The 13,904-nt window shown below is 37.4% G+C and overlaps 1 protein-coding gene across 5 annotated transcripts in view; it reads left to right on the forward strand.

The window, feature by feature from the left end:
• kctd15b (potassium channel tetramerization domain containing 15b) overlaps positions 1-13,904 on the forward strand; it is a 49,535-nt gene that overhangs the window by 24,858 nt on the left and 10,773 nt on the right.

Genomic DNA, 13,904 nt, shown 5'->3' on the forward strand with positions numbered 1-13,904 from the left:
TTAATTTAACTACATTTAATTGTATTATTGACTTTAAGGTAATATTTTGAGCAGTTTATTTAAATTGCATTTATTTATTTTTTAGTTAATAATTTTTTTCCCAAAGTAAAAACAAAGGGCTCACAAAATAACTTATTCAGCAAATAAATATGGAAATATGGAAACATTTATTTCCACCTTTTTTTATTTGAATGTATTTGCATTGGAAAAACATACAAAACATTTGAAGTGTATTTAAACTTGTATTATTTTTATTATATTAACCAAAAATATTGTGATTTATTTGTTTATTTATTTTTCCGTTTTGCTAATTGTTTTCCAGACTAACCAAAATAACTCATCAAATTACTTATTCAGCAAATAAATATACAGATTATATTTATTTATTAATTTATTTCACCCTTTTTTATTTCAATATATGTGGATTTAACAATGTCTAAATGTTTGTATTAGGAAAAAAGACCTAATTATTTTTTACTGTCATGTATTTTCTCACACTTCTCACACTCACAAGTATCCAAAGCACATAAATCCCTTAATATTTCCCTCATGTGACTGAAGACACGGCTCATTTATGCTCATGAATAAACACTCCAAACATGCAAACATGATTCACGCTGCATTTACACACACGTTACATCTTGTAATCTTGATCTGGATTGACTGTGTGTTTCTCTCTGTTGGACAAAGCCTGCAGTTGAACTCATTTGATCTGATGATCAGCGTGTGTGAAATCAGCCGGCGGTGTTTAGTGTGTGCATGTGTCTGTAAGGCATCGTGCACAACGTTTCACTAAATCAATGCGAACGTGAAGCTAAAACAGAATATGTTTTGCATCTATCGGTGCAAAAAAGCATCATTTCTGCAGAGATGATGTGTTGCTGAGATGCTCTGGTAAATATAAAACAGCTTGATGAAGTCTAAAGGTGAAGTCTTAGTCATATCTGAACTGAAGGTGGCTTCACAGTGGCTCAATGCTGGCACTGTCACCTTACAGCAAGAAGTTTGCAGGTTTGAGTCTTGGCTGGACTAGTTGGAATTTCTGTGTGGAGTTTGCATGTTCTCCATGTGTTGATGTTGATTTCCTCTGGGTGCTCCGGTTTCCCCCACAGTCCAAAGAGTATAGGTGAATTGATCAACTAAATTGTCCGTAGTGTTTGAATGTGTGTGTGTGTGTGTGTGTGTGTGTGTGTGTGTGTGTGTGTGTGTGTGTGTGTGTGTGTGTGAATGAGTGAATATGGGTGTTTCCCAGTACTGGGTTGCAGCTGGAAAGGCATCTGCTGTGTAAAACATGATGGAATAGTTGGCGATTCATTCTGCTGTGGTGACCCCTGATAAATAAAGGGACAAAGTCAAAGGAAACTGAATGAATGAATGAACTGAAGGTGTGTTTTAGACTCGTGTTGCTGTAATTGTCTGCATTTAAACACGTTTTCTGCTCATTATAATGGTGAAGTGAGTTGTGTGATGCTGATTGCTGTTGTTTATGTGGTTTATGCTTGAATGCGTTTGACTTTTCATCTGTTTCTTACTGTTTTGTGATCATTGAAGTATTTTTTAAACTCCTGTAATACATCTAACTAAGTTTTGATCTGGATTAAATAGATTAAATAAAAATGAAGGAAACAAATAGAAAAAAAATGTATTAATTAGTATTCATTCGAAAATATATATATCATAATATTACCATTAAATATATAATAGATTTTTTAAATAGATTTTATTTACAAACATCTTGAGACAATTCACCCAGCTGTGTTTTAGTATAAATAAATAAATAAATAAAAATACAAATAAAATTTTCAAAAATTGGGAATAAAAAAATAACAATTAATATATATGACAATATAAATAATTGAATATGAATAATATTATTGATTTTGTTTGCAAATGTTGTGAGTTAAAATAACATTTGGTAATTTTTTCATTTATTCATTCAATTGTTTATTTTCTTGTTTAACAATTTTTAAAAATATAAATGACAAGTCAAGAAGAAAAGTATTTATTAATTATTATTTATTTGAAAAATATATTATAATAATAGCATTTATGGAATAATAAGTTTTTTTTTATAGATTTTTGTTTACAAATATCTTGAGTCAATCCACCCAGGTATGTTTCGATCTGGAATAAATAAAATAAAATAAAATTGAAAATATCTAAAAAATTTAATTAAATTAAATAAATTTAAATAATAAATAAATAAATAAATACAATAGTAAAAATTCAGAATAAAAAAATTAATTCGTATTCAGTTGAGTTAAAATAACATTTTGTTTATTTATTTATTCAATCATTTATTTTCTATGTTTAAGACAATTTTAATATGTAAGTAGATAAAATTAAAAAATGATGAAAAAAATGTATTAGCATAGTAACTCTGAATATTTGTTTATGATTTATTAACAAATGTTTTGAGACTCAAAATAGACTTTTGTTCAATCATTTATTTATTTATTTATTTATTTTTCCATGTTTAACAAAATGTTATAATGCATGTTACTCTTTCAATGTGCATAACCCATCCAGGTGTATTTTGATTTGGAATAAATAGATGAAATTTCACAAATAAATAAATTAAATGTTAAGAAAAATAATATTGATTAGTATTCATCTGAAAAGTTTTTATGAATTATAAATAAAATAATGAATATAACTAAAATGTATATTCGTTTTATTTGATTATAATTAATTTAATAATAGATTTATTTATATATAATTTTCTTTACAAATATTTTGAGATTCTCAAAATAGACTTATCAGTTCATCATTAAAAGTGCAAAGTACAAACGTTTGGTTATTATCCTCTGTATGTGACGTTTCAGCTCAAAATACCACACAGATAATGTTTTCTAACTGTCTAAAACTGACCCTTTTAGGTTTTGATCCTAAACCTTATGGTGTTTTGGTGACTGTCGCTTTAAATTCAAATGAGATGCTCTTTTCAAAAGAGGGCGGAGCTACAAACGCCTACGTGTCAGCATAGTGGCAGATTCAAAAACAAGACTAATGTTCAATATGCTAATGAGGGAGAGATGGTCACTAGTGGGCGGGGCTTTCCCCCACTGATGACACGTACAAAGGGAGAATGTCAATCAAAGTATTTCTGCAGACTGTTTTCATCAAGTCTGATTATAAAAACACTAATTAATACATTTTTACCGTTAGAATCTGGTGATATTTACACACTCTTACCACTCAAATGTGTTTAAACTATTTATTAAGGTTAATTTTGCATAATAGATCCCCTTTAAGTCCGCTCAATGCTAAATGGGACCCTTACATTGACTAGTGGAGCATTATTTGAAAGTGCTACTGATTTGTTTCTAATGAATCAGAGTGTTTTGATTGGGTGATAAGCGTCGTCCTCAACATCAGCATGTGTTTGACAGACTCTGGGAGAACTGGCGATCTGCAGAGCTGGGAATATCTGTGTCTTTGTCTCGGTCTGATGTGAGATGTTGTCTCGCCGGTGGGCACTGGAGTAAGATCATTATTTTGGATCACAACAGGCCTGTCGGAGCGCCTGAGCATGGGAATTGGGCCTGTTTCTGCTGTTTGGTGTTGGATTCATGAGGCTGGACTGTAGAAGTTTGCGGAGCTTCTTTTAATACCTCGTCTCTCCCTCCAGCACTGATGCGCCGCATGCGTTTTGTCATCTGCACTGTGAAGGGCACCAAAAAAAAAAGCACACAGAAATAAAAGAGCACCCTCACCTTCACTCAGATATACAGCTGAAGTCTGAATTATGAGCCCTGCTGAATACTTTTCACCAATTTCTGTTTAACGGAGAGAAGATTTCTTCAACCATTTCTAATCATAATAATTTTAATAACTCAATTATTTTATCTTTGCCATGATGACAGTACATAATTGTAATGTGAAGGGAACGCTGATAAAAGGAGTGCGTATCCAAATGCAGGTTTATTGAGTGTTCAAGCAAGCAATGATCATGATCTGGAGCAGACAGATATACAGTATACAGGCAAATCCAGAGTCGTAGTCAAATACACAGGCGATTTGTCAGCAGACAACATAAACAAACAAGGCAAGCTAAGGAAATTGCGTCATAATGTTTACAAATCTCTTACAAGCCCTGATGTGCGTGTGTGCACTGTATCTATAGTCCTTGTAATGAATGAATGGTGAGCTTCAGCGGTGTCTGTGTGTGTGTATAATCACCAGAACTTGGAACAGGTGTGTGTGAGCGGTGCATGACTGGAACTTGTAGTCCATGTGATGTCGGATTTGTAGTCCCTGTAGTTTGCAGCTGCTCGATCGCTGGTGATCATGACAATAATATTTGACTAGATGTTTTTCAAGATGCTAGTATTCAGCTTAAAGTGACATTTCAGAGCTTAACTTGGTTAATTAGGGTGAAGTTTGGGTAATTAGGCAAGTCATTGTATACCAGTGGTTTGTTCTAGAGACTATACAAAATAAATATTGCTTAAGGGGCTAATAATATTGAATTAAAAACTGCTTTTATTCTAGCCAAAATAAAACAAATAAGACTTTCTCCAGAAGAAAAAATATTATAGAAAATACAGTGGAAAACTCCTGAATCTGTTCAACATCATACGGGAAATATTTAATTAATTTAATTTAATAATTAATAATACACAAAGAAAACAGTGTATTTAGCAGAGCTGAAAGTAAAACACATTCCCCCCACATGTCTAATCATAATAGTGTTAATAACTCATCTCTAATAACTGATTTATTTTATCTTTGCCATGATGACAGTAAATAATATTAGACTAGATATTCTTCAAGACACTTCTATACAGCTTAAAGTGACATTTAAATGCTTAACTAGGTTAATTAGGGTAAAGTTAGGCTAATTAGGCCTAATTAAGTCATTGTATAACAGTGGTTTGTTCTGGAGACAATCCAAAACAAATATTGCTTAAGGGGGCTAATAATATTGACCTTAAAATGGTTTTTAAAAAATTAAAAACTGCTTTCATTTTAGCCGAAATAAAACAAATAAGACTTTCTCCAGAAGAAAAAATATTATCGGACATACTGTGAAAAATTCCGGAATCTGTTCAACATCATCTGGGAAATATTTGAGAAAGGAAAAAAAAAATCTGACTTCAACTGTATATACGTATTTTTTCGTACGCTCTGTTTAATGGAGAGATTTTTTTCTGAACATAATGCTACTTAAGTTTATTATCCAGATCAATTAATATTAAGATAAAAAATAGTTGCACGATCATTTTTGCGATGTGCTTCTGATGCTTTTGTGAAATGTCGCCCTGATTGAGCTGCTAGATTTCATGCGTTTTCTTTTGCTTCAGCTGTTGTAGATTTGCTTCTTTATTTGCGATCATTGTCTTGTTCACGTTGGTTTAGCTTTAGCTGTGGGATGCAGGAATGCAACCGATTTCACTGTTAACTGCGCTTTAATTCTTCGCAGTTATTTAATCATTAAGGATTCTCAACACCGTGTTTCTGCACGAAACAAAACTTCTTCAACTAAACAGTACCCCCTTTCACACACACAGACCTTTCTGGAGAATTACCAGCAATTTTCCGGAAATGGATCATGTGTGAACCGGCCCTTTTTGAAAATACCGCTAAATTCATTCCGGCAATTTTCCGAAAGAAGTCTTATTTCTTTTAGTTTTTCTTTTTAAAACTTTCAAGGTCAATATTATTACTCCCCCCATTTTTTTAATTGTCTACATAACAAACCACTAATGTCCAATGACTTGCCTAGTTAACCTAATTACCTTAGTTAAATGTCTCTTTAAGCTGAATAGTGTCTTGAATAAGAATATCTAGTCTAATATTATTTACTGTCATCATGGCAAAGATAAAATAATTCAGTTATTAGAGATGAGTTATTAAAACTATTATGATTAGAAATGTGCTGAATAAAATCTCTCCATTTAACTGAAATATTGGACAAAAATATAGAGAAGATCTAATAATATTGCCTTCAACTCTCTATAAGCACTTGTAGTTCATGCAGGAATAATGCGGTTTACATGTTGTTATTCTTCTGGTGTACAGTTGATCCGTCTCTGTCTGCTTTCTGAAAGCGTGTGTATGATCAGTCATGTGCTTTATTTACCATTCAGTCTGCGCGCCGTTCATGACTGCTCGCATCAATCTTTATGCAGATTTACTCTGCGAACGCTGAACACAGAGCAGATCCTGAGACGAAGCGCAAACATTCGCACCTCGGAGTCGAGCACGAGCAGTGCCATCTGGAAGTGAGGGACATTAAGCAGAAACTAAAACTTAAAGGCTTCGCCGAGAGGAACTGCTGCATTTGACAGTGTGTGTAACAACATTTACTGAAACACAAACATTGTGTCACTTGCAATCTATTTGGTGCATCTTTGATGAAACCAAGAAAGAACTGTATTGTTTTAGGTAGGTATGTCCCAGGTTTTCTGCCTTCGAGTCATTTGATTTTGAGTATCTAACGGTACCGAAACCCGATCCGATACTTCTATAATGCATAAAAAAAGAATAACAGATCTAAGATCTTCCCTATGTTTTATTTAATTCACCTTATTTCAACAACAAACAGAGCACTTCTGTGAGGTAGCCTGAACAATCAAGTAACAAATAACATCTACTCTTCCCTTTTGGACTTTAATGCAACAGTAAATATAAAAACAAAGAGCACCTCAACTTAAAACACTCGGCAGGCAATCCCAAGTTTGCATATCTCACAGTTTGCTATAGTAATGTTGTTGTCATTAATGTTATAATGCCTCCCGATCGAGACATACTCGTGCTTTCCACTTCAAGCTGCTTCCGTGTTTTACTTTGCCAGCATTTAACCAATAGCATCTCTGCTGACATCCATAGATGTCGTCCCACACATGTCTGTTTCTTTGTGAAGTCAGGAAAGAGGTCTGAAGGCTCGTACACACCGTGATGCTTTTCGTTTGTGTTTTTCGAGACGTTTTTCCGCATTCAAACCCAAGCAATTTTCACTGGCGTTGAGCAGAAGAGCAGTGTTGCCAGATGTAGCCGACTGATTCCAGCCCAAAAAGTATCCAAAACCCGCCAAATATAAAAATACCTGCCCAGTCTTCTGTAATCATGAAAAGTGGGGGAGGGGGGTTGGGAGGGTCGCAAAAATCACGAAAAGTGTGGGGCGGTGGGTTGGTGATGGTCGGGGTGGGATCGATACTTGCGACAATGTGTGTGGGTGTGTGGGCAAAACCGCCCAAATTTTCTATACCCGCCTATGTCATTTCATACAAGCACAATGGTTTTTAAAACCGCCCAACATTGGCAACACTGCAGAAGAGTATGCCAAATCACTCCTTGATGTTAGATGGTGCCTAATGAAAACCAAAAAGACCCCGGTGAACAGAGTGGCGCTACACAACTTTAAGCTTCTGTCACCCGCTTGTAACAGAGAAGAAGAAAAGAGAGAGAAGTCGACACGCTTGTTGTTAAAATTACTGGCGATTCGAACAAGCATGGATGGTTCAAGTAGTAGCTCCAGCTCTAACGATGGAGAAATGATGAGCGTTCACCAGTGCAATAAGCAGCTCCACGTTCATATAACCTCCTGACATCTTCTTCAATGTGTCGCTCGCCTTGACAGTTTTGCGCTTGAGCAACTCCAAGTACTATTTACAAACTATTATTACTAATGATAGTACTGTTAAAAAATTATAATTTTTTAAAAACAAATGTGCCAATCTGATTGTTGGAGAAGGTTTTGATGCGGCGCATCAAAAAAAAAAAAAAAACGAGCATGAGGCATTTCTTAAAAAACGATGCTTTTACGCCTGGTGTGTGCACGATCACATTGGCGGCCTTAATTAGTCACAACGATGACAGATAACGCTCCAACGTCCAATTCCGATCCAGTCTGAAACTGCGTAATCAGGCTCAATATCTGATCACGTCATCGGATCTGGACATCCTTAGTTTTAGGCTCCTTTGATTAAAGGCCCGTGCACACCGAGACTTTTTTTGCTTGCGTTTTCCGTCTACGTTTAATGCCTCATTACTAAATAAAGACTGCAAATGTGGTCGTGCACACTAACGAGCAAAACGGCAGGCATAAAAGCGTCATTATTATGCTGCGATCACACCAGATGCGGAACGCGCGTCAAGTGCGAGTGATTTACATGTTAAGTCAATGCAAACGCGCGAATAGACAGCACAATACGCGCGAATGGCGCAGCGCGAATTGAGCGTTTTGCGTGAATCGCTCCAGTTCGGAAATCTGAACTTCAGCGGACATTCGCGGCGCGTTAACCCATCAGGAGCTTGCTCTAGTGGGGGCGTGATTGTGACGTATCGCCTGTTGTCGGTGTCCCAGGGGAAATCCTCAAACCGACACAGACAAGAAATTCATCAAACTGGGCTGGGCTTAGTCAGAAGCACCGCTGAAAGCCTCCATCAGCCAGGTTAAATTTCTGGAGGAGTTTATGAGCTTAAAGAGCTGGATGCACCTCTGAAAGGATCTTGTGAACTCGGACACGGCTCCAAACGAATCGGCGCTGTTTTTCAGCCTTCATAAAGCACATAAACACTGTTATTGTCTTTATAAAATCCATGTTAGCCATTTAGCTACGAAGCTAGAGTCACCGGGCAGACAGAAGCCCCGCCCATCACGCGAATCCGCGTCTGTTCTGAAGTGAATTTGACGCGCGAATGAAGCGAGTAATCTCAAATGTTCACGCAGCTATTTACGTGCGATTTATCTGCGCTTTCCGCGTCTGGTGTGAACGTAGCGTTAAAGAAACGCCTCATGCTCGGTTTTTTTGACGTGCCGTGTCAAAACGTTCTCCACCAATCAGGTTGCCACTTTTGTTCACGTGCACAGAGCTGCTGAAGTTAGAGTAAACAGCACATGGAGGCGCTCAAGCGCAAAACTGTCAATGTGAGCGACACATTGAAGAAGATGCCCAGAGGCGATATGAACGTGGAGCTGCTTACCGCTCTGGTGAATAATAATCATTTCTTCATCGCTAGAGCTGGAGCTGCTGCTTGAACCATCTATAACAACAAGCGTGTCAACGTTGTCTTCTTCTCTGTTACAAGCGGGTGTCAGAAGCTTAAAGTTGTGTAGCGTCATCTAACATCAAGGAGTGGTTTTGCACACTCTCCTGCTCCACGTCAGTGAAAATAGCTTGGGTTTAAATCTGGAAAAACGCTGACGATGAACGCAAACGGTGTGTACGAGCCTTAATTCACACTTTAAAAGCACAACATTTGTTTGAAACGGAAACGTTTGTAGTGTTGAATCACTTTTGAAGAAGTTATTTGTTGAAACCGAGGCAGAATTTATTTTCCTGAGTTTTCTTGATGAATGAAAGCGCAAACATTCGCACCTCAGAGTCGAGCCGAGCAGCGCCATCTGGCCGAGTGGGAAATTAAGGCGAAACTAAAACGAGGCGAAAAAACCCCTGGCAAGAGTTCGCCGAGAGGAAGAGCAGCGTTTGGCAGTGTGTGTGAAGAAAAGCAGAGGCCTGAAGCTTCACATCCTGCCAAACGTGTGTATTGTGACCTGCGGGCTCCACTGATGCCCCTCTGAGCAAAACATGCCACCCTCAGCCATCCTGACACCACACACACACACACACACACACACTCACAGGCTTGTCGTTGTGTTTTATTAGTGTCGTTTGCATCACTATTGCTCATAGAAACTTCAGTGTGTGTCTGGCATACAATGCTCATGCTTTGAGAAAGCAGATATGTGTGCAAAAGGGTCAAGGATGGGTAATGGAAAATTAAAAAAGCACAACAATCATCTCTATTTATAAATACAGTCATATGTATGTTTGTATGTATATTTAAATGGTGGCTCAGTGGTTAGCACTATCGCTTCACTGGTTCAAGTCCCGGCTGGATCAGTTGGCATTTCAGTGTGTTGGCGTGGGTTTCCTCCAGGTGCTCCGGTTTCCCCCACAGTCCAAACACATGCGCTATAGGGGAATTGAGTAAGCTAAATTGTCTGTAGAGTATGAGTGTGTATGGATGTTTCCCAGTGATGGGTTGCAGCTGGAAGGGAATTTGCTGTGTAAAATACATGCTGGATAAGTTGGCGGTTCATTCCGCTGTGGCGACCCCTGATTAATAAAGGGACTAAGCCGAAAAGAAAATGAATGAATTAAAATAAAAGCTATATTAAAGTTACATAACATTCAACTTATTTAAGAATGCATATCACACATCAGAATATATTCATTTTATACTGAATTAACAATATAATATAACAAAAAAAAAGTTAATATAGCCAATATGGGAGTGAATCTTTAGTTATAGATCAAACACTATATTCTGTGAACTATTAAAATGTTTATTTTTTTGTATAATATTTAAATGAGATGCAAATGATTGCATTTATGCATGCATGATTGACAGGTCAGTGAGCGGTGTCCGGGATGCATCAGAATACATTAATATCATATCACAAATCTCACAAAAAGATGAATTCTGAGTCACAAAATGATTTGGTGCCCTAAAATTAGCGCTAAAGTAATCTGTAATGTCTGAACAGATATTAAAACCAGATGTTAACAAGCTCAAATCCTGATTCAAAACCTCTCTCTTTTATTGTTTTGCAAATTGAGCAGTATTTTTATCTTGATTTTTAGCTTTTCTTTTTAAAGGAGCACTGAAAACAAATATGCTGTTAATTCCAGTATCGCTTCAAAGCAAGAAGGTCGCTGGTTCAAGTCCCAGCTTGGTCAGTTGTCATTTCTATGTAGAGTTTGCGTGTTCTTCCCGTGTTGGCGTGGGTTTCCTCCGGGTGCTCCGGTCATTCTGCTAAAGAAAAATGAACGAATATATATATATACAGTTGAAGTGGGAATTCTTCAAATATTTCCCAAATGATGTTTAACAGATTCAGGAAATTTTCACAGTATGTCTGATAATATTTTTTCTTCTGGAAAAAATCTTATTTGTTTTATTTCGGCTAGAATAAAAGCAGTTATTAATATTTTATGAACCATTTTAAGGACAATATTATTAGCCCCTTTAAGCTATATTTTTTGTTTGACTGTCTGCAAAACAACCCATCATTATACAATAACTTGCCTAATTACCCTGACCTGCCTAGTTAACCCAATTAACCTAATTAAGCCTCTAAATGTCTCTTTAAGCTGTATGGAAGTGTCTTGAAGAATATCTAGTCAACTAATATTTACTGTCATCATGACAAAGATAAAATAAATCCGTTATTAGCAATGAGTAGGCCCACACGGAATCTGCGCGCGCAGATGATCTGCAGAATTCTGCAGATTTTTAGCCCATCATTAATTCTGTTTATTATCTTGAGTAAAAATGTGTAAATCTGTATTTATTCAGTTTTTAAATGAATTACAGTAATCTTATTGACTAATATAAAAGTGTTCATCTGATTCATGTACAATGCAGTTTGTACAGTAATTTTAGAAGAGATATAATATGAGAGACTTGCTTTGTTTACCAAATAAAGTGAATCTAATTGGATTTGCATTTTAAACATTAAATTAAAGTTTATAAGATGTTGTTTTTTTATTTCCCATATTGAGGTTTTAGTTCTGATACTCCCAAAATTCTGAAAAATTCTGAGACTTATTATTTGGGTAGCACACATATTCTGAATGCCTTCAAATGAGCCATTTTAATCTAGATTAATTGAGTTTAATTAAAATGATCTATGCCCACCTATAATTAAAGAGCCCATATTATACATGAAATAGGGTCATATCTTGGTTGTAAGGGTCTCCAACAACAGTCTAACATGCATGCAAGGTCAACAAACACTTTCATGGTCTTATAATCTGCATTTGTTTTTACCTAATTATCCCAGCGTCTCCCGTATGAATCGTTCAGTGATTCATTTGTTCCCAAACCCCTCCTTAGCGCGAAGCTAATCTGCGCTGATTGGACCAATGACAGCTTGTTGCGATTGGTCGACTGCCTTCAGTGAGAGTGAAATGCCCAACAGCTAATCAGCAATATAAAAGTAATCACAGTTCATACACGCTCGATAGTGTAGGCGTGGAGTTTAGCTGCCAGTGGGTCAATGTAAATACAGACGATGGACTTGAAAATTCAGACGACTGACTATTTTATTGAGCAAAAACTCCAAAAACAGTTGAGGAGATCTCCTAGCTTCTCACTCTGCTCTTTTCACAGACACAAACACACACACACACACACACACACACACACACACACACACACACACATTGCCCTCGTCCGCGCACACACACATACCTCCGGGCGACAACGCGCGCGAGCACACACACATACCTCCGGGCGACAACGCGCGCGCACACACACATACCTCCGGACGACAGCACACGCACACACACACTACCCTCGTCCACGGAGCTCCGTAAACAAAGCAGCACGCGTCGCGTTTTTAACGTGACTTTGCACGCGATATGAGAATATAGCCAGTTAACCTGATACAGTACACGCGGTTACAAGTAACAAATCACAACTAAATACATTTGCAAGCTAGAGTAAACGAGGCAACAACTTTAACCGCACGTACTTACACTTGAGAAATGGAGGAAGAAGCCCATCCTGACGTCCATCAGTAAGTTACTCTTTACTGATCCTTCCTTTAACAAACGCTGATGAAGTATTCTTTGTAGCATGTAGTTTCCAGTAGTTTCCAACTGCTTGGTTATAATGCTGAGGTTTCATCTTTGGGTAGAGACTCAATATATCCATCTGCAGTGTGACTTCAATCGACCGGCTTGTTTGTGGGTGGGTGTGTGTGTGTGTCTGGGTTTCTGCGTCAGAGGGCGGGGCCTCAGGTTTGAAATCTCCCAGGGTTTGCGCGTGCACGTGAATAACTTGATTTCGTTCGTACGTCATGGCGAAACACCTAATGACTCGGTATCAAGGCGACTCGTTTGAAGCACTATGAGTCGACTCTTTTATAGATGAATCAACCATTTTAAACACTGAACTCTTACAGATTTAAGCCTTAGCTGGATACTTCACTTCACTTAGAGCTGTGTTACACACTATATGAAGGGGAATTTTCAAAAACCCATAATATGGGCTCTTTAATACACACTTCAATTGTTAATTACAATATCAGCTTCATAAAAATGTCACAGGGGTGTTTGTTTGATTGCTTTACTTTAGTAAATTTGTATTTATCTATTGATTTATTTATTGATTTATTCATTCATTTTATTTATTCGTTCATTTTTTTTATTTATATATACTTTTTATACTCCATGAGAAAAAAAGTGCACTGAAGTCAGGTCAATGTGAGGTGGATATGCTCCGTAATGATCATCCCTGAGAGAGGATCTGTATCTGCATTTGTTAAATTCTCAATCTGAGGTAATAAGTCTACATTTCAAGAGTTCACACTTAGCTGATGATTAATATAAGCTTGTTTGGCATGCTGTCCCGGGAGAGAGCCCTGAGCTCATGAGATCCTCGAGCCCAGGGCTCCCTCCCGTTGCAAAGCGGGAGGGGAGTTTGAGCTCAGGTAGATCTCGAGAACTCCCCCGCTGTAGCAAGTGAATGCTCTTGAAACTAATTACTAACTAGGAGCGTGTCTATGTTGACAATTTGGCTTGTTCAATTGACTTAATTGCATGTTTTTAGGCGGTGGGAGGAAACCGGGGAACCCGGGGGAAACCCACGTGAGCACGGGGAGAAGTGCAAAACTCCGCACAGAAATGTCTGCTAGTTTTGGTAAAGCCAGGAACCAGAGACATTCTTGCTGTGAGGCGACAGTGCTAGGCACTGGGCCACCGTGTCACCCGTCTAAGAAGGAGGCGTAGGGGAGGAAGGGGGGACTCTTCAAAACGAAGATAGCAATGGAATAAACCCTAGGGTATTTATAGTAATTTAGGAGTCATCTGATTGGATCGTGGTGAATTGGATAATGCGGGTCAGCTGCTAGCAATCATAAGCACGTGATTCTCTCGAAATTTGTT

This window comes from Danio rerio, chromosome 18 (assembly GCF_049306965.1).
Source record: "Danio rerio strain Tuebingen ecotype United States chromosome 18, GRCz12tu, whole genome shotgun sequence".
Lineage (NCBI taxonomy): Eukaryota > Metazoa > Chordata > Actinopteri > Cypriniformes > Danionidae > Danio > Danio rerio.